Consider the following 21,447-nt stretch of genomic DNA (forward strand, 5'->3'; position numbering starts at 1 on the left):
TATTTTATTATTTGTTTTATTTTTATGATGATTTTTTTGTCTTTGTTAATTCTTTTGTTTTATTAACTACATTTAAGCTAAACCAGGACGTACTAGCTATTTTTAGCAAAGAATAATTTCAGATGCAATTTGGCCCACTAATACCCTAAAATAGGTGGAGCATGAATCGAAAACAATTAGCGGGTAAAAAACAATAAAATAAGAAAACCCTAAAAGCTCTAGGTTTGGGTTATGTTAACTAGAGTTAAGAAAAAATAATTAAAAAAGGCAGCGAATAGCCCATGGCATGGTTATTTGGGTAATCAATCAGACTATAAATATATGGACTTATTGCCCTTACCACATATCGCTCATCTCATATTGATCGAGCAAAAGTTCGTTCATACTTTCTCGAGTTCTCTTTGCTTATACACAGAAATTCAGTCCTTCTTTTTATTCAGATCATCTTTTATTCGATTCAGATCAACTTTTTAGTTGGGGAGCCATGGCCTCCGAAAGCAAGGTGAGTTTGAAGAGCTCAGATGGCGAATTGTTTGATGTCACTGAGGCTGTGGCATTTGAATCTCAGACCATCAAGTACATGATCGAGGACACTGGCACCGCCAATGCTATTCCGCTGCCAAACATTTCTAGTGAGATACTCTCGAAGGTCATCCAATACTGCAAGTACCATGTCGATGCTCAGAACCGCGCACATGAGAAATCGGCCATTTCGGAGGACGAAATCAAGACTTGGGATGAAGAATTCGTAAAAGTCGATCAGGCGACTTTGTTCGACCTTATCCTGGTATTCTGTCAGAAACTCTTATTTGATGGTTTGGTATTCTTTGAACCAAACTATCGCTTTTCTTATTTGTTGTTTTTGAGGGGTCTAATCAACCTGCATACTGACCATGCTGCAATCAAATATTTAATGAACAAGCCAGATGTGAATGCTAGAATTATAAGATGGTTGCTTTTATTACAACAGTTTGATCTAACTATTGTTGATAAGCCTGGTAAGGAAAATGTTGTTGCAGACTTTCTATCTAGGATGAATCTGCCTGTAGGTGAAGAAGGAATGGTGGATGACCAGTTACCAGACAAGCATTTGTTTGCTATTTTAGTTCTCTCCCCATGGTTTGCTGATATAGCAAACTATTTGGTATCAGCACAGTTCCAACCAAACTCGCCCTCCAAAGAAAAGAGAAAGATAGTCAGAAAAAGCACCCCCTTCACTTGGATTGGGGGAAATCTTTTCAAACTTGGCCTAGATCAAATCTTGAGAAGGTGTGTAAGGGAAGAGGAAGCTTTTGACATCCTTCTGACCTATCATGACGGGCCTTGTAGAGGTCACTTTGCAACAAAGAGGACAACATTCAAAGTGTTACAAGTAGGCTATTATTGGCCCACTCTTCATCATGATGTGAAAAAGTACATTAGTTAGTGTGATCGGTGCCAGAGGATGGGAAAGCCTACTCCAAGAGATGAAATTCCCCTACAACCTCAAGTGAATTTCGAATTGTTTGACAAGTGGGGCATGGACTTCATTGGGCCTATCAACCCTCCTTCAAATAAAAAACAGTACATTATTGTGTGCACTGATTATTTGACTAAGTGGGTTGAAACCAAGGCAATTAAGGCAGCAACAGAAGAGAAGGTGGTTGAGTTCCTAAGGGAGAATGTATTCTACAAATTTGGGTACCCTAGAGAGCCAGTCACAGACCAAGGCAGTTAGTTTACCTCCAACATGATTGAAGAACTGCTCAGCCACCACAAAATCAAGCATAGGACCTCCACTCCTTATCATCCACAAGCTAATGGGCAAGTGGAGGTGACCAACAGGGCACTGGAGAGCATCTTAACCAAGGTAGTGAGCAGCAACAGGGAGGATTGGGCAGAGAGACTAATTGAGGCCACCTGGACCTATAATACAACATGGAAGACCACCATTGGATTTACACCCTATGAGCTGGTTTATGGGAAAAAGGCTTTGCTTTCCATTGAGTTTGAATATCACACATTGAGGATGGCAGCCCAACTAGATTTGGATCTCAGTCATGCACAGAAAGAAAGATTGTTCCAATTGAATGGCTTGGATGAATTCAGAATGCATGCCCTCCTACATACAGAGATAGTTCAGCTTCAGAGGAAGATATGGCATGATAAACATATTAAGGAGAATCAATTTCAAGAGGGCGATTGGGCATTGTTATATGATTCTAGGTATAAAGACTTCAAGGGCAAGCTAACGACAAGATGGCTCAGAACTTATGTGGTGGAAAGATGCCATGATAATGGTTCAGTGCAAATCAGAACTATAGATGAAGAAGCCATTCCATTGCTTGTTTATGGACACCGATTGAAAATGTACAAGAGGCCTTTATCAAAACAAGAGTTCATTGACAATATCAATAAGACAGTGATGATGGTGGAGCAATTTCCAGCTCCTCCCTCATCAGATCACTGAGAAAAGAAAAAAGAAAAAAGAATACAGATTCAGGTGAAAACCTCCATGAGGCGCCTGAGTCCCATCTTTGGGTTGAAAACCTCATGAGGCGGCCCAATGATGAAAAAAATAAAAAAAAGAATAAGAAGATCCCTAGGTGAAAACCTTCCTTAAGGAGCCTAGGGAAAACATCTAGGGTGAAACCACTCTGAGGCAGCCTAGGTGTTTTTCACGAAAAAAGAAAAAAAGACATAATTGTTATTTGCAGGTGGCGAGAAAGACAATCAAGGAGCAAAGAGAAGATCCAAAGGGAACCCTGCTACACATATATTCATCTCCTCCACTCCTTACCATGCATCTCTCCATCAATTCCATTGTTTTTTCACTTCATTTCTAACCCCTATATATTTCAGAACAAGAAAGAGCACAAGAATCAAACAGGGGTAGCCACAAATATCAACAAAAATCCCTATTAAGATTGAAGGTTCCCCTACACCAAGGGACAAAGAAGCAATAATGAGAGATCAACTTGAGAGGGAAAATGCATGGCTGAGAGGACATCTGCATGAAAGGGAAAACCAACTAGCATGTATGGCTAGCCTCTCCTTGGAGGCCATCCAATGTAGGATGCCAGCTAAATCCTATGTTCTTTACCTCAGAGAACAATGGCTGCAATTTCAGATTAAAACACTAGCACAAAGGGGCACCATGCCATTTCAGGACTACAGGCAGTTTATTGATCTTTGTGATCAAAGTACACTAGAGGATAGGGCCAAAATGGCTGAATTTTACTTGCACAACAAGGCCCTCACAGACAAGAATGTTTGGGATCCTAATGCCAAGCTAGGAGATATGCAATTAATGGCTTTGGCATCATGGATGAACAATGAGGAGTCAAGGGCTACAGAGATGAAAATAATATTGGCCAGAGAGCATAATGAACCTCTTTTCATCAGAGATGAACAATCATATACCAAGGCCCTAATCAGCACCCATAATCTAATTGCAAATGATCCTCGGTTAGCACCTAGATATCTTGCTGCCCAAGAGCAAGCAATTTCACATTTTGAGGATATGTTTAAGCTACTAGGCAATGATAGTATACATGCCTGCTCAAGGAGATGGAACACATTTCCACACAGCTTGAAGATCAGAGAATATCACTCCCCCCAAAGGTTGAGAGAGGAACTCAACATGACACATATGTATAAGCAATCAATGCAAAGGTTGAAGGTCAATTGGATAGGCCTAAAACTCAGTCCACCACTACTACTAGGAATGTTAGAAGGGAGAAAATAAGAAGAGGAAAAGAGGCAGTGGGAAGAAGTAGAAAGGAAAGTAGGCTTCTATGCACAAGAAGAAGAGACCACAACAGAGGCATGGGATGTCAGAAATGCTACCAGAGCCATGAAGGACATGGACATTGACTAAGTTTCTCAGAGGATGAGCAACACTTTCAGTAGGGGGGTGATAATGAGCCTCATCATTGGGTAATTATATGGCCCTTAATTCACCTCCTAGATTAGTCAAACCAACTATTCTCACAACTTATTGCATACTTTGGATTATATTTTGTTTATGAGATGAGTTAGAGTTGGATATTTTGCTTTTGGTCTAATGTGCATGTAACACGGGAATAAATGATAAAAGCAAGGAATTTTACCAAAGGCCTTAGTCAAAAGTCGAATGGGACAAGGGAGAGGAATTATAGGAGTTAAATCCTCCTCATTTACTACCCCTCCATTCAAATATTCCTTCATCATCTCGGAGTGCAACTAGCCAAATCATGAGGACTAGAAGGCAGCCAAGCAAGTGAAATTCAAAGCACCAGTTATCTCAAGTTTGGAAGTTGAGCCTTCCTAATTTTAAGGAAGTCATTGGAGACTTCAGCCGTATAAGTATAGATGCCTGGGACCTCAGTAGGATTCAGACTTTTGATTGTAAAATTCTACTTTATTTTCGAGTTGCGAGACTTGTGACAGTTTTTTATGTAATCCATTGTTTTGATAATAAGAATGAGTTTTGTTTTGAGCCAACAATGAGTTAACTCAGAGGGGTGAAGCTCTTGGGTTAGGGCCCAACCCTAGCAGCTAAGGCTCCTCTTTATTGTCCATGTATGCTAGCATAGATTCATGGTTTAATTGTTTGTTTGCTTAAGTCGCTGCATTTCCATTACAACATTGTCAAGTAGATTGGTTGTGTTTCAGTTTTCTAGTTATCGAATGAGTTTTGGAGTTTGTTTTCTTAATTCAGTACTTGGTTCATTTCATCGTTATCATCTTTAATCACTCTCTTTCTGTAATAGATCTCACTCATATTCTCATTTCCTTCAGCACGAAATGCTTAAGCGGAAGCCAATAAACAACGTCTTAGTCAGATTATACTCGTAGATCTCCTTACCGTCCGATCCACAATAAACCTGACCAATCACCGGCTGATTCATTTCAACGCTTGACTTTACTCGCTCCAGATCTCCACCATCAATATATCTAGCTTGATCCAATGGCTATTGTGTTGTCTCAATACTTTATGCGCTCCCAATATCCACCGTTAATCAAACCCGCATGATTTGACGGCTATCCCGCAATCTCGTGTGGATTCTTGCATGATCGATATCCGCCCCAGAGCATGCGAGAATTTGGTTTTCCTGTGCTATGTGTCATTCACTTAGGCTAATCACAGAAAATTTAGAAATACAACTTACAGCTTTGAGGGTTTGAGGGTGCGTGAGAAACTGCTTACCGCATACGGAAACCCGCTCCATCATTCCGCACCATTTTATTTATTTATTTATTTTTTCGCCACGTGACTTGATGTGATCCATCCATCTATTCATTTCATCTCCACGATAAGATCTTCGTCGTTCATCTTCCAATTAGTCTTGTTCATCCATCTCTTGACTTAACCTCCCGCGATAAGATCTTTGCCATTCATCTCCCATTAGTCCTATTCGTCCATCTCTTGACTTAACCTCCCGCGATAATCTCTGCCATTCATCTCCCATTAGTCTTGCTCATCCATCTATTGACTTAACCTCTCGCGATAAGATCTCCACCATTCATCTTCTGATTAGTCTCGCTCATCCATCTCTTAACTTAACCTCCTGCAATAAGATCTCCGCCATTCATCTTCCAATTAGTCATGTCCGTTCATGTTATGAAACCAACTCACAAAAAGATAGAAAAGATAGTTGAACCCCTTAGAATTCAGCCTCTTCGAGGGGGAAACCTCCTTTACATTACACAAATGAACAATTCTTGGATGATACAAATGACAAAACCTCCTTTCTATATATAGGAGTCTAAGGGGACACAATATAACCAAGCCGACCTAACAATAATAATATAAAGCCACAAAAATAGCAATAGAGGGATTCTATGGGGCACAATAATAACAATATGGGGACAATAGGGGCACAAAAATAATAATAAGGGATACAATGACAATAGTAATGGGGGAATCACTAGTATTATAGGGACCTAACATGCCCCTCTCCTTCAAAAAAGTGTTGTCCTCAACGCTTGAGTAGTTCTGGATGCTTCTGTATAAAATTCTCATCCTCCCATGTGGAATCTTCAGCATATAAGTTCTTCCACTTGATGAGATACTCCGAAATTGATCAATTTCGTAGCTGTCGAGTTCTTGTCTCTGTGACTGCTTCTGGTTTCAATATAATTTTTCCTTCCTCGTCAAGTTTTGGCAATATTGTTTGAACTGGGAGCTTGTCGCCTATAACCTTCTTTAAACATGAAACATGGAAAACTGGGTGCACTCGAGAAGCTGCAGGAAGCTCCATTTGTATGCCATGGCACCAATCTTTTGCAACACCTTGTACAGACCATAATACTTTGGTTATAATTTATTATCCTTCTTAGCTTGATTGAGGGACATTTGTTTATATGGTTGTAGCCGTAGGAATACCCAGTCACTTACATCAAAACTTTTTTCGCTGTGATGTTGATCTGCCTGTTGTTTCATTCTATTCTGCGCCAACACGAGGTTATCCTTTAAGAGTTGGAGAACTTGTTGTTGATGCTCGATGTGATGTTCCACTGCTTGAACCTTAGAATTTTCTCTTAAATATGATGTGATGGATGGTGGCTGATATCCATAAAGTGGCATAAATGGGGTCATTTTTGTTGCAGTATGGAATGGAGTGCTATACCACCATTCAGCCAGAGGAAACCATTTGACCCATTGCGTATGTTTATTAGATACAAAGCAATGAAGATATCCTTCCAAACATTTGTTTACTATCTCAGTTTGCCCATCATATTGAGGATGATAAGATGAGCTATGAGCTAACTGAGTACCAAGACAAGAAAATAATTATGTCCAAAAATTTCCAGTGAAAATGGGATCTCTGTCACTTACAATAATCTTTGGGTTTCCATGTAGCTTTTGAATTGTTTCCATAAATGCAGTAGAAACTGTACTGGCTTTAAATGGATGTGATAATGCACAAAATTGTGCATACTTGGTAAGTCTGTCAACTATCACCATGATGACACTCTTTCCTTCAGACTTGGGTAAACCTGTGATAAAATCCATTGAAACCTCCTCCCAACGTTGGCTTGGAATGGATAAAGGTTGTAATAGACCCAAGGTCTTGATTGTTTCAACTTTATTTTGTTGGCAAACCAAACATTTCTCCACAAACTTTTGAATATCTTATTTAAGGCCATACCAAAAAAATTCCTTCTTAACCCTGTGGTAAGTTTTTAAAAATCTTGAGTGCCCTCCTAAGGGAGAAGTGTGCAATTCCATAAGAATCTTTTGTTTGAGTTGGGAATTCTTACAGAGGTATAAGCGATCTTTGTACCATAACGAATCATTTTTCCAGCTAAATGTATCAGATGTACTGGAATCTTGTTGTAACTTTTGAATAAGTGCCCACACTTCTTTGTCATTCTTCCATTCTTCCCTTTCTTCGTTTATCCAATTTGGTTGGATAATATAAATGGCACACAATAATGCTTCCACATCCTCATCCTTTCTTGAGAGTGCATCTGCCACAACATTTTGCTTCCCTTTTTGTAGATGATTTCAAAGTCATAACCCAACATATTTGTGACCCATTTTTGTTGCTCTTCAGAGGATAATCTTTGTTCTAAAAATTATTTAAGGCTATCATGATCCTTTTTTACCTTGAAGTGTCTTCCCATTAGGTAGGGTCGTCATTTCTTAAGTGCATGTAGTATTGCCAACATTTCCTTCTCATAAATAGCTTTGTGTAAATACTTTCCCTTGATTGGACGACTTTCGAAAGTAATGGGTCTTTTATCTTGCATTAAAACAACACCAATTCCATTTCCTGAAGCATCACATTCCATAATAAAGGTTTTTGTGAAGTCCGGTGTAGCTAAGACCGGTGCTTGGCACATTGCCTCTTTAAGATGTTCGAAGGCCTTTGTTGCCTCCAGAGTCCATGAAAATGCATCTTTCTTCAATAATGTTGTTAGAGGTGCTGCTATTCTCCCATAATTCCTAACAAACTTGCGATAATACCCTATCAACCCAAGAAATCCTCGCAGATGCTTGATGGATGTGGGGATTTTCCATTCCTTAATGGCTTTAAGTTTGCTAGAGTCTACCTTAACACCTTCATGAGATAAAATATGACCCAGATATTCCATCTCTTGTATTCCAAAGAAACTTTTGGAGCTTTTTGCATATAATTGTTTCTCCTCCAATTGTTGTAGCACCCTGTCAACATGTTCAACATGATCCTTCCAAGACTTGTTGTAGAGTAGTATATCATCAAAAAATACTAACACAAATTTTCTAATGAAGGGTTTGAAAATGGAATTCATCAAACCTTGAAATGTAGAAGGTGCATCGGTAAGCCAAAAGGCATGACCAAAAATTCATATTGACCCTCATGAGTTCTAAATGTTGTTTTCGGAATGTCTTCAGTCTTCATTCTGATTTGATGATATCCTAAACGAAGATCCAACTTGGTGAAGTAAATTGATCCATGCAATTCATCGAATAATTCATCAATGACAGGAATGGGAAATTTATCTTTAATAGTGAGCTTATTGAGCTCCCTATAATCCGGACACATGCACCATGATCCATCCTTCTTGTGCACCAATACTACTAGAGCGGAGAAAGAACTTTGACTAGGTTGAATTATACCAGCCTCTAGCATTTTTGCAACCATACGTTCAATTTCACTCTTTTGGGCATAGGGATATATGTACGGCCTGATGTTTGGAGGAACACTTCTTGGAATCAAATGTATAGCATGATCATGATCACGAATAGGTGGGAGACGTTTGGGAGTCTCAAATACCTTGGAATGATTGTCCAAGACTTTTTGGAGATCTGGAGAAATATATGATTACGATGTGGAAATATCTAGTGAACATAATTGTGAAATTACTCGAGGTCGTTGTTCCTTTTTTATAAGCTTTGTCATACTGTTAGAGCTTATTATCTTTCTCGGTTTCCCTGCAATACCCCTTAATTCAACTTCCTTTCCTTCCACAGAAAATTTCATGAAAGGTTCTTGAAAATTAAAAGCTATTGTACCCAAGGATTGTAGCCATTGGACTCCTAGTACAACGTCAGCACCTCCCATTGGAATGGAAAGCATTGGGCTATTCAATACATATTCTCCCATGGATAGCTTGATATTATGGCACTTTCTAGAGAAATTTATGGTTCCTCCACTTGCAACCATCACTTGACACTCTGGTGCTGGATATAGGAAGCAATTCAATTCTTTTGTTATCTTACAGTGAATAAAATTGTGGGTACTTCCTGAATCAATCAACATTATTACCTTTTTATTCTTGATATGTCCTTCTATCCTGATAGTTTGAGTGGTAATTCCAACTAATGCATTACAAGATATGGTCGGATTCATTTCTTCTTTATCTAGGGTTTGTTCCTGGAGAATATCCTCTTCTTTTGACATTTCTTGTTCCTTTTCTTCCTCCTCTTCACAATCTATGTAGAATAATTTCTTCTCAGCAAACTTATGACCTTTAGTGTATTTTCTATCAAAACTGTAACAAAGCCATTTTTCTCTTTTTTCTTCCAATTGTTGTGGTGTCAACCTTATAGGTTGTGGAAGGCTAGGGGCAATAACAATTCCATCTTTATAGTTGTGAGTGGTAGGCTTCCTCGTTGCCATAATTTTGCTTTCCATTTTTCTTGCTAACCTGAATGCCTTCTCCAATGAAATAGGGTCCCAAAGGCAAACCTCATGTTGGATATTATCCTTTAAAGTCCCTATGAACACATCAATCCTATGCTCCTCTGGAATATCTTTTACCCTTATGTTCAATTTTTGGAAGTCCTCAATGTGCTCCATCACTGAACCCTTTTGTTTGAGACTTATCAATTGGCTAAAAAAGGTGTTGCTTTTTGTATCCTCAGAATGTGCTGTCATTTCTTCCGTAAAAATTTCCCAAGTGCCAATTTGTTTACGGGACCAAAGACATCGATACCATACAAACTGATTTGGTTCCAAATATAAAGTTGCAATACTTACCTTTTGTGTGTTTTGCACATTATGGAGATCGAAAAATTGCTCCATCTGTAGTATCCACGTTGCGGGATCCTTGCCATAAAACTTCCTCATATCGATTTTTGGAATATGGTGGGTCTTCAATCCAACATTAGAGTCTATGAAATCATGATTAACATTCCTTTTGTTTTCATCATGAGTTTCCTTTACTACCCTTTCACCATTAGTGACCATTTATTGTAGCAACTTATTCAAATTTATCTTCAATTCTTCCATCTTATCATCCATGCCATTCATCTTAGCTTCCATGCCATCCATCTTAGCTTCCACACCATTCATCTTAACTTGCATGCCATTCATATTAGCTTTCACCGCATTCATCTTGGCTTCATTTACCTTTAGTGAGAGTGAAATTTGTTGTACTTTGTCTTTTATTTTTGATATATCATGTTGCATTTCTTCCTCTTCTTCATGAGTCATGCTAGAGCTTTCAGGTTGCTTACTAGGTGTTTGCATTTTCTTTCTTCGGGGCATTAATTAATGCTAATAATTCTTCACTATTCCCTTTGAATTCCTTCAAACTAATTTTTCAAACCAAACTTATGCAAAAATTTTAAAAAATCTACACTTCTTTTTTCACTTTGTAGGAGCTCAACTCCGCAAATATAGCGTGAAAAGCTCAAAAATTCAAACCCAAGGTTCAGAACGATTTCAACCCAAATGGGTTTTTTTAAGTGTCTGAAACGTTGCAGAAAAAGAAGAAGAAGTAGAAGAAGAAGAAGAAGAAGAAGATGAAGAAGAATAATTTAAAGTTAAAGTTATAGCGCAAATTCCACGATAACCTATTTGGAGCAGAGAAACCCTAGAATCCAAAGCTCTGATACCAAATGTTATGAAACCAGCTCACAGAAAGATAGAAAAGATAGTTGAACGCCTTAGAATTCAGCCTCTTTGAGGGGGCAACCTCCTTTACATTACACAAATGAAATATTCTCGAATGATACAAATGACAAAACATCATTTCTATATATAGGAGTCTAAGGGGACACAATATAACCAAGCCGACCTAACAATAATAATATAAAGCCACAAAAATAACAAGTTTCAAGTATTGGTTCTGCCCATAATGTAACAAGCACCACAGTGAGTAGAGTTGGTAGAGTGCTAGAATGGTAGCTAGGAGGTGAGGGGTCCGAATATTGTCGGGCCTCCGACTGACCCACACAAAATTTTTAATTGACCTTGGGCTGCCAAATGGCAACCCATTGTGCATGTAAGCTGGCAGATCAAGGTGAAATACATTTTCACAACCAAGGGCCATCTGAAGAAGCGGATATCAAACTGCTGAAGCTGTTTGTGCCATCAATTGGATGGCATCAATCGCATGGAAATTGTTGCTCACACATGAATGCTAACACCTACATTCCACTTAGAAACGTGGCTGAAGAATATAATGTGAAAATGAAAAATCTGAATGTATCATTAGATTTGTGGCATCGAATAGTGCAAAATCAATTGTCAAATTTCAGAATTCTGAGAAATTGAGAATCTCGGACTCAAGGAATCTTTTAGATTCCCCCTAGATTCCTCAAAGATTCTGCTCCATGGGTGGACTAGAAATACACAACTCAAAAGGTGAATTTGACCTCGCCATTGCGATCACTACAGAAAACCGTGAAAAACGACTATAAACTTGACTATGTTCTGACAATTTTTTTTTTACCTCCCCAGAGAATCTTTGGGCATCAAAGAATATCATGCCTCCTCTGTCTCAAAATCTATGTCCGCTCCTGGTTCCTCCATCTACTCCTGGGTGCACTGACAAAAATGAGTTTATATGTAAATCCTGGGTGGATTAACCCTTGTGGGGTTGGTTGGCGCAAAGGTAGAGTTTAGAAAATGGTTGAGGAGGGGTTGGGGGATCAAATTCCACCCCTCCCAAATTAACATGCAAAATCTTTTTTTTTTAGATTTTATTATTGGGCGGTGGTTCCACTGTTTTGGTGGCCTGTGTTACATTTCTTGCCATCAGTTCCACATGGTATTAAAGGCAGCGTGGTGTGCATTAAAAGGGAGTCGCGTTGTTTTATTTGACATGCCATGTTGCCACCGCATGGTCGCGGGCCAGCCGACGTGGCTGGCACAGGCTCGATACCCACAGACCTCCCATTAACTGTGCGTACATTTGTGGATAGGGATGTGGGCCGGGTTCACCGGAGGTGGCCCGCTCACCCCATTAATACAAACATTGTATGGTGGTCGATGGAGGGTCCGGCAGGGTCGTGGCCACCGGCCCATATTTAAACATAGCTTTTATATATATATATATATATATATATATATATATATATATATATATATATATATATATATATATATATATTATATATATATATTATTTATTTATTTATTTATTTAATAATAGGGAAATTTGTTCAAATTTGTCTAACATAAGGGTTATTAGACAAATTAAAGAGGCAACAATTTAGCCCACTTCGAGAGCTAAGTTTCATGCCTTGGGGCCAATCAAATTGTAGGACACTCAAACTTGGCCCACAGCCCAACTTTGACCAGAACTTTGACTGGCTCGTTCTCCCTCATACGAGCTCGGATTGACGAACTATTCACATTACCGTGATCAAGATGATGATATATACACTCAAGTCCTAGTTTGAAATCATTCTGACCATTTTTCTTTTCGAGTGTTCATAAGCCCTCTTTGTCCTGTGTGTGTCCCTAGAGCCACCTGGATCATTAAGAGAAGATATAGAGTGTCTCCACCCTGAACACATTTGATCAACTCCAACTAATGTATGCATGCTCTTAGAGTGCCTCAAACCTACTTTAAGTGTTTTTACTTTGGCAACGATTTTTTATTTTAATTATCAGTTGTGACAACCTTAGTTAGGTGGCCTAAAATTTGTTTATTAAGTTTTTAGGATAGGTCCTCAAGAAATTAACCAGATAGGAGGAACATAAGCATTATCCTTTTAAAAAGTTTCAAAATATTCACCATAAAGAAAACCATCACAAAAATTGAATGGTTCAATCCAATTTGTTTATTTTCATTCAAAAATTGGAATCGCAGTCAAAAAAATTGTGAAAGAAAACAATAACATCAAAAAATCCAAACGAATATAAATATGTACTTCCTTTTCACAGAGATAAAGGTAGAAAACTTGCAGCATAATGTTTTTCTAATAACAGGCCCACAAGAATAGAACCTAGAGGAAATTTATAGGTCAGATCAATAAACTAATGATAAAGAATCTCAAACAACTAAAACTTTGAAGCTCTAAAAATCCCAAAGAAACACAAATCCAAATCAATACAGAGTTGTCAGAGTAATTTAATATATTGATATATAAGATAAAAACAGGGGAACAAACTATGCAATGGACTGAAGTCAAGTGAATACCATTGGTCTGTACAATTATTGCCGAAAATAAAATTATTGGAGAGAAAAGGTATCCAGGGCTTAAATTTTTACCTGTGTTCTTCCTCGGTCCATGGAATTCCCTTGCAACCTTCATGGTCAGATTTGGAGCTCCCCTTTCCCATTACATTACTTTCAGATGTCATATTCGCATAAACAGAAGAATGGGTTTCGCCTTTCTTTGCACTTCCATTATTAATAGCTCACTTTGCATTAACCATCAAGGACATCAAACAAGAACACATTTCTTGAAACTTAGGGCTTAGAGAATAGAATGAAGTATGGTAAACCTCTTGCTCAATGATGATATGTTCCACTTGTGACATATTGTTCTCAATCTGAGGATTCTCTTCAGTGGCAATCTGGCTAAGACCAGCTCTAATATCTCCTTAGGAAGTCTCTTCTATATAGAGGGAACGATTGGAATCTCTTCTCTACATTGATTTTCTGGTACAGATTTCTCAGTATCTTCATTTTTCGAAGGCACTCATTTAGAGCATTCCAGTAGCACCAACATCAGGTTTTCCGAGACCTAATCACTCACTCTTGTTATCAGATCCATGGATTTACCCAAACCCTTTCTTCTAAATTTTGAGGTTTTTCTTCCAAATGCTTGAATCTGACCATTTCATACACTCAACTTCTCTCCTCCAACTTCAACATTTTGCTCGATGCCAGCTGAGTCAAAGTGAACCTTGACTCCTCCTTCTTTACGACATCATCTTTGAAGAACCTCGAGAGATTACACCTTGACAGGAGGGAAATTATGTCAAAGGCTTTTAGGTAGGTCGGCTTGGGGTCGGGGCAAGCTGAGCCAACATCTTCCAGTTGTCCAACTTCCACATCATTGTCGGCCTACGGGTGCTTCAAGCTCTGGTAGAACCAAGAAACATCCATGAGATGTGGAACAATGATCCTCGTCATAGGGTTAGGGTCTAGCAGCGAGATAACCAGACATCGAACTTCAGAGGAAAATGAGGCAGGCATTTGAAATCCCCTTGTAGATCTTCTTATACATTACTATCAGATTCGCATCCTAGAACGACAGGTACCCCGTGAGGAGCACAAACAATATGACCATGCAAGACCAGATGTTGGCCTTGGCTCCGTCAGATCCATTCTTCATAATCACCTCTGGCAAAATGTATGCCAGTGTGGGGCACGCCATCTAGAGAAGGTAGTCATGTCTGAACTGCTTCAGTAGCACACTGAGGTCGAAGACGGTGCCCTTCATATCACGATTTTCCTCTAATAACAGGTTCTACATCTTCAAATCTAGGTGATACACATCGATTGTGGTAGAAATCAACCACATTAATCAACTGCCGAAGAGCTCACTGCCAAAGTTCAGTAGTTCGTAGATGACGTCTTTACCTATGCGAATTGAATACTAGTGTTCAACGAATTCATAAATACTTTCTCATGATCGAATGGTTTAGATTTTCTCAATCGTCTAACATATAATCTTACGGTGCAATAAGGGGGGAGTTGATTTCGAAGGGGAATGCCTTACGGCATAAATATATACATAATTGACATTAAAATAATTTCCACAACATGTACATTCAAGTTAAAATGTTTCTTGATTATTAATAATGTATTTTTAAGTATATGTCAATATTAATTCGTATTAAAATATTTTATTCATAACCCACATTGATTATTCTTTTTATATGAAACACAAAAATATTTTATTCAAACCCTCATCGGGCAAATACACCTGGTCCAACAGAAGGCTCGGCCCGAGTCACATTGCTGCAAGGTTAGACAGATTTCTTGTTCAAAGTTCTTTTCTTCTTCTTGGTTTAGAATCTAGAATGCATATTCTCCCTTGCAGCGTATCTGATCACAGACCCATCAAACTTGATCTCGTGGCCCATATGGATCAAGGCCCTATTCCTTTTAAATTCAGCCCCCTATGGGTCAAGGAGCAGACCTTTATGCAACTAGTAAAAAACACATGGAAGCAGCCTGTCAACGACTCTGCCTTCTTCGTTTGGGAAGAAAAGCTTAGGAGAGTGAAGGATGCATTGAAAACTTGGGCTAAATCCCTTCCCAATCCAGCAGTGGAAAGGAAAAAGATTCAAGAATGCCTCGAGAACCACCATCTGAATGCGGAAAATGAAGTGATCACAAAAGAAGTCCTTGATAAGGAGGCTGAGCTCCAGCAAAAGCTTCTAAAAGAAAGCTTGGCCGAGGAAGAGTATTGGAGGGTTAAATCTCGTAGGCTTTGGCTCAAGGCAGGAGATAAGAACTCTGCTTTCTTTCACAAGCAATCCCAAGCTCGAAAAAATTTCAACTCCATATCTGAAATCAAGGAAGAGAACAACACCCACAGAGATATCCAAAGCATAAAAAATGTTGCCTTCCTTCATTTCAAAAGTCTGTATAGTGAAAAAGAGGGCCACGGGTAGACCTCATCCTTAGTGAATGAGGTACCCACTCTGATCTCGGCCAGAAAGAACCAATTCTTGGAAGCAGATGTCACTAATCATGAAAATAAATCTGCTCTATTCGCCATGGAGCCTGATAAGGCTCCGGGCCCAGATGGATTCACTGCCAGATTCTTGCAAACTTGCTGGCAGATTGTGGAAAAAGATTTAGGCAGAATGGTTTAAAAATCTCAAGCTTGTCAGAAAATAGGAGGAAATACCAACTCGGCTTTCTTAGCCCTTATCCCTAAGGAAAAAGGAGCCAACACTTTCTCTAGATTTCGCCCTATCTCCCTTTGTAACATAGGTTACAAACTGATAACAAAAGTGATTGCCAACAGGTTGAAATCTATTCTTCCTTCCATTATTCCAGAGAATCAAGGAGGTTTCATTCAAGGAAGACAGATAATGGACAACTTTATCCTGGTCCAAGAGGTGATCCACTCAATCTTGACCCGGAAAGAGAAAGGTATGGTTGTCAAACTGGACCTTGAAAGCGCCTTTGATAGGGTAAGGAACATATTTCTGTTGGATGTCTTGCACAAATTTGGGTTTGGCCCCAAATTCACCACCTAGATCAAGGCATGTATCAGTGAGCCTTGGATCGCTCCTTTGGTGAACGGGAGGACCACAGACTTTTTCAAAGCCTCTAGAGGGCTGAGGTAAGGGTGCCCTCTATCACCCTTGCTCTTCGTCCTCCAAGCGTTCGTCCTTAGTTTCCTTTTGAATAAAAACCAGGCAGATCAAGAAATAATGGGAATAAGCATCGTAAGAGGCGTCAAAAGCATAAACCACTGTTTGCAGATGACACTCTTCTCCTAGGCGCTGCCTCCCTTCCTTCGGCTAAAAATTTCAAGGAAGTACTGGATGTCTATTGTGAGGACTCAGGAAGTAATCTCAATAAAGGAAAATGTCACATTTTCTGCTGGAATATAAAGGCCAGAATGATCTAAGCCATTTCTAACTGCTTTGGTTTTGCAACCTCCTCTGCTTGGTCATCCTTCAAATATCTGGGTCTACCTGTCTTCCAAAAAAGAGCCCTCAGTAAAGATTGGTTGCCTCTGCTGGAAAAAATCAAGTCTAAAATTTGTTCTTGGGGATATAACTGGCTCAACCTAGCAGTTAAGACTGTGCTAATAAAAGTTGTTCTAAATAGCCTTCCCATCTATTAGGTTGCAGTGATGATGGCTCCTCTTAGCATCACAAGGAAAATTGAGGAGTATATCAGGAATTTTTTTTGGAAAGGTGGGAAAGCTAATGAGAAGAGAATTCCATTAGTAAGCTGGGACACAATCTCCTTGCCCAGAATGGAAGGGGGACTGCAATTCAAGAATATCAACAAGCAAAATATTGCTTTGGGCGCAAAGCTGTTATGGAGGATAATTGCTCCAAATCCGGGTTGGGCTCAGCTTGTGTTATGGAAAAAGTACTTCCGTGGGCAGAGAGCCCGCTGCCTTGACAATCCTATCACCACCCCTGGAACTATGATTCATAAGTTGTGTGACAGAGCCTCTGCCTTAATCAAACAACACATGCACTGGATCCCTGGAAATGGGAAGCGTATTAACATTTGGGAGGACCGCATTATGGGCAGCGACCCCATCGTTGATGATCGTCTGATCCTGTTAAAGGATTGGATGGATAGAGCTGGCGTCAAAATGTTGTGGGACTTATCTCAATGGGAAAACAACAATTGGCAGAGCTGGGGAAACCTTAAGGTGCCATCGCATCTGTCCAAAGAATACTCCAACCTCCTCATCCACTTAAAAGGCAAAGCTCCATTAAACATCAGCAAAGCAGACGCATGAGGATGGGGATCGATCCCAGGTAAGTACACAGTCTCGCAGGGCTACAAACAGCTCACTCAGCATCCGAACGTGCCGCCTGATCCGAGGCCTTGGCAGGGGATCTGGTCCCATTCAACGATCCCCAAGATAGATATCTTTTGCTGGCTTCTTTGCCATCACAGGATATTGACTGAAGACAGACTTCGCAAAAGAGGCGTTAACGGTCCCTCACGCTGCTCGTTGTGTGAAGACCATGAAGAAACAGCCACTCATTTGATGCTCTCCTGCAAATTCGCAGCTGCTCTTTGGAAGGAGGCGTTAAGTCCCCTGAACACTGACTTCACTACTCCTAATCATTGCTCATACCTATTTGCAAATTGGATGTGCATGTATCCTGGTGGCACTCAGAACTTTCATATCAAAACCGCCTGGCTCGCCCTGCCTAAAATTACCTGCTGACACATTTGGTTGGAACGAAACAAAAGGATTTTTAATGATAAAAAGAGTGATCCTAAAATAATCTGGATTAAAATTAAAAGTCACCTGAAGGACTGTGTGGGAGATCATTTGGACAGGGAAGATCTTAGCGATCAAGACGCAGCTTGGGGAGATTCTCTGGGCCTCCAGTTCGTTGACAAAGTCAGGCTTCCTCCTCCCCTAAAGCATTGGCAAATCCGTCTCAAGACTGAAGAACTCGTTGAGTTATGCAAAAATAAGGCAAGAAAAACTCTTTTCTTTGATGGAGTCGCAAAGGGAAATCCCGGCAGTTTTGGAGCAGGTGGTGTCATTAAAAATGCAGATGGCAGAATCGAATCTAGATATGCTTGGGGAGTGGGCTTCAACTCTAGCATTCAAGCTGAAGCCTTGGCTCTCCTCCAGGGACTCAAGATGCTCATCTCTCTGGGCATCAAAGATGCAATTATTTTTGGGGACTCCCAGTCCATAATTAAGGTCATGGTGGATAAATCCTCTCCCTTAGATTTAAGATTATCAAGACACCTGAGCAGAATTAGAGTCCTCACAAACACTTTCCAGAATCTGGAGTTCCTTCATGTTAAGAGAGAAAACAATAAAGAAGTCGATGCTGAAGCCAACAAAGCGGTGCTTCTCCCCCCAGGAGCGCTCCTAAGAGATGGAGACGAAAGCTGGGACCCCATCCCTTAAATAGCCTGTTTAAAATGTTTTACTGCCTTTTAGTGAAGCAGTTTGTTTGTATCAGCAATTTAGGAAAGATAGATAAAGTTACAAGAACTACAACTAGTAAAAATCGTCTAACATATAATCTTACGGTGCAATAATCTTACGGTGCAATAAGGGGGGAGTTGATTTCGAAGGGAAATGCCTTACGGCGTAAATATATACATAATTGACATTAAAATAATTTCCACAACATGTACATTCAAGTTAAAATGTTTCTTGATTATTAATAATGTATTTTTAAGTATATGTCAATATTAATTCGTATTAAAATATTTTATTGATAACCCACATTGATTATTCTTTTTATATAAAACACAAAAATATTTTATTTTAACAATTTTATGAACATAAATTAGTTAACATAGATCTTCAATTAGTTTATTTAAATTTCTTGTTGAAATATTTTTGAAAACACATTTTTTTTACTTATTATAGCCAACATTATTTTTCTATTTACAATATAATTTTTATTTTTATTTTAAAGGGAACAAATGGCGGATAAACTTACACATCCCCTCGGCTCAATAAATAATATTAGTTAATCATATTTCTTATTTTTGGTGATGACATTCAATAATATAATATTTTATTATTTGTTTTATTTTTATGATGATTTTTTGTCTTTGTTAATTCTTTTGTTTTATTAACTACATTTAAGCTAAATGGGACATACTAGCTATTTTTAGCAAAGAGTAATTTCAGATGCAATTTGGCCCACTAATACACTAAAATAAAATAGGTGGAGCATGAATCGAAAACAATTAGCGGCTATAAAACAATAAAATAAGAAAACCCTAAAAGCTCCAGATTTGGGTTATGTTAACTAGAGTTAAGAAAAAATAATTAAAAAAGGCAGCGAATGGCCCATGGCATGGTTATTTGGGTAATCAATCAGGCTATAAATATATGGACTTATTGCCCTTACCACATATCGCTCATCTCATATTGATCGAGCAAAAGTTCGTTCATACTTTCTCGAGTTCTCTTCGCTTATACACAGAAATTCAGTCCTTTCCTTTTATTCAGATCATCTTTTATTCGATTCGGATCAACTTTTTAGTTGGGAAGCCATGGCCTCTGAAAGCAAGGTGAGTTTGAAGAGCTCAGATGGCGAATTGTTTGATGTCACTGAGGCTGTGGCATTTGAATCTCAGACCATCAAGTACATGATCGAGGACACTGGCACCGCCAATGCTATTCCGTTGCCAAACGTTTCTAGTGAGATACTCTCGAAGGTCATCCAATACTGCAAGTACCATGTCGATGCTCAGAACCGCGCACATGAGAAATCAGACTTGGGATGAAGAATTCGTAAAAGTCGATCAGGCGACTTTGTTCGACCTTATCCCAAACTCTTATTTGATGGTTCAAACTATCGCTTTTCTTATTTGTTGTTTTGAGGGGTCTAATCTACCTGAATTACCCCAACCAAATTGTTTGGAACCTCTGAGTACAGTTACCGATGGCTTCTCCAGTAAATCAATGTTCCATCAATTAATTGTTTTTTTAATTTCTGAGATCCTTCAATGCTAGAACTTTCAAGCTTATTAAGCTTTCTGGGTTTTTGCAGGCTGCTAATTACCTAAACATAAAAAATCTGCTAGATCTTGCATGTCGGACTGTTGCTGACATGATAAAAGGGAAAACGCCAGAAGAAATACGTAGAACTTTCAACATAAGGAATGATTTTACTCCTGAAGAGGAGGCGGAGGTCAGGCGTGAAAATTAGTGGGCCTTTGAATGATTCTAGGGAATTGGTGTTTGCTTTTATTGTAGTCGAGAATTAGTCGAGCATTTGTAGTGGTATACTTTTTTCTGTTTGGATTCGTCAATTTCTAATACTGGACCGGCTTTGAAACTTTAAGGCCAATGGTTTGTTCTGGTTGAATAATTTTGTAAGGATCTCGGAGCAACTCCTTCAGTAGTATTGGGCTTGTCGAATTTCTAATAAATATTGTAACTATTTTTCTGTCAACTGTGTAGTGAAATGGGCTCCAATTGCATGGTTTTAACGTTTTGAATTTTTTTGAACGTATGTGCACTGGTTTTAACATTTTGAATTTTTTTGAATCTATGTACACTGGATGGCTTTTTCATTTTTGATTTCCTTGTATTGCAAGAATGAATGCGCCGAGTATTATTGCACGAATGAATTGCCTCAGTTTAGAGGATTATTGCACGAATGAATTGCCTCAGTTTTGAATTTATGTGCCCTGAATGGCTTTTATATTTTTAATTTCCTTGCTATTATTATTGCACGAATGAATTGGGTAAATTTAGAGTATTGTTGCACGAATAAATTTAGAGTTTGGATCGCCGCAGCTTGATTCTTTCTTTTGCTAGGCGCCATGTTTGTTGTATCCACCAGTTGAGAGCCTTCTTTTCCTGCGAAAAGCTCATAAAGTTGCAAATGAGGACATGCTCTTGCATATACACCCTGTACGCAGCTATTTCAGGGACTTTGATTTCTAGCGTTGGTATTTCAACTTGGTCACTCATATACACCCTGTAGCTCTTGGAGACTCTTGGCTGCCCATTTTTTCAACTTGGTCAAGTGGTGCTCTAATACCAAACTGAGCTAAAATTAGAGTAGTTAACTTTTTTCTTTTTTTTCCAAAATTGAATAAAAAAAAATTAGGACCATGTTGACACTTTACAAGGTAAAAATGGGCCTTGAAACAAAA

At 39.0% G+C, this 21,447-nt stretch overlaps 1 pseudogene; it reads left to right on the forward strand.

Annotated features, from left to right (window-relative positions):
* Window positions 1-484: 484 nt before the first annotated feature.
* LOC149172460 (SKP1-like protein 1B) lies at window positions 485-20,507 on the forward strand (annotated as a pseudogene).
* The last annotated feature ends 940 nt before the right edge of the window (window positions 20,508-21,447 follow it).

Source organism: Pinus tabuliformis, chromosome 4_2 (genome assembly GCF_031772625.1).
Source record: "Pinus tabuliformis cultivar Carrire ecotype Pingquan chromosome 4_2, CPIR1, whole genome shotgun sequence".
NCBI lineage: Eukaryota > Viridiplantae > Streptophyta > Pinopsida > Pinales > Pinaceae > Pinus > Pinus tabuliformis.